The following is a 1,391-nucleotide window of genomic DNA, read 5'->3' on the forward strand; positions in this document are numbered from 1 at the left end:
TCTGGATCAGAGGATGGCATACTGATGCCCTCTGTTGATGGACAGTCCTTGGAGAACTACGGAGGGAGCCCTTGAATAAAAAAGAGGCAGGATCTGCCTAGCAAGCATTATTAGCATTTTTTTGTCTTTTTGCCTTTTTCTAGGGCTGCTCCCACAGCATATGGAGGTTCCCAGGCTAAGGGATGAATTGGAGCTGTAGCCGCCGACCTGCTCCAGAACCACAGCAACACGGGAACCAAGTCGAGTCTGCCACAGCTCATGGCAATGCTAGATCCTTAACCCACTGAGCAAGGACAGGGATCGAACCTGTAACCTCAAGGTTTGTAGTCAGATCTGTTAACCACTGAGCCACGACGGCATTAGCATTTAAAGCTTAACCGCTTCATTCTTTTCAGAGGCTTCCCAAGAGGAAAAGATCAGGCTTTTTTTTTTTTTTTTTTTTGTCTTTTTAGGGCCACCCTCGCAGCATATGGAAGTTCTCAGGCTAGGGGTCTCATCAGAGCTGTAGCCACCGGCCTACACCACAGCCACAGCAACGTGGGATCCGAGACGCGTCTGTGACCTACACCACAGCTCACGGCAACGCCGGATCCTTAACCCACTGAGCAAAGCCAGGGATGGAACCCGCAACCTCATGGTTCCTAGTCGGATTCATTGACTACTGAGCCACAACGGCAACTCCCCAGATCAGGCCTTTATTGTTGTTCAGAAACCTTCAGCATCAGGTTCAAGTGGGGGTGAACCAAGACTTTCCCACAATCCCTTGGGAACCGTTTGCAGGCAGCTCACCCCCCCACCTCTGGCTCGGAATTGAACACTCCTGCTCTCAAAATGACAGATCATGGACATGGATAGCGGGCAGGATTTGTCTATACCAGTGCTTCTCAAACTATCTGTGGTGAAAGATAGATTATTATTTTTTAAATTTCCAATCTGTCATGAACAGATACTTTTGTACAGTCTTTAAACATGAATCATATGTTTGGATGCTGTAGCAATATCAAACTTGGGTAAATGTTTCCAAACTCTCAGCATCTTATCTGGTTGGCCTGGCATCTGTCCACACACCACACTGTTCTTGGCCTCTCTGGACTCCATCCACTTGGTGAGGAGATGCTGGCTGCATGGATGTGGACTCCCTGAGGAAAGCTGGCTCTGTGAGATGCTGCCTTTCCCTGTCCAAAGCAACACCAGAGGAGTTCCCTGGTGGCCTAGCAGTTAAGGATCTGGCATTGTCACTGCTGTGGCATGGGTATGATCCCTGCCAGGGAACTTGTGCATGCCATGGGCATGACCAAAAAAGAAAAAAAAAAAGCAGTGAGGGAAGGGAGAACAGACTGGTAGAAGATCTGCCACTTGCCAACAGCCCCCTGTGACCTTGGACAAGTTAC

This window comes from Sus scrofa, chromosome X (assembly GCF_054392235.1).
Source record: "Sus scrofa isolate SSC_HxYL_T2T_F1_AM1 chromosome X, Sscrofa_HxYL_maternal_Yorkshire_Landrace_v2.0, whole genome shotgun sequence".
NCBI lineage: Eukaryota > Metazoa > Chordata > Mammalia > Artiodactyla > Suidae > Sus > Sus scrofa.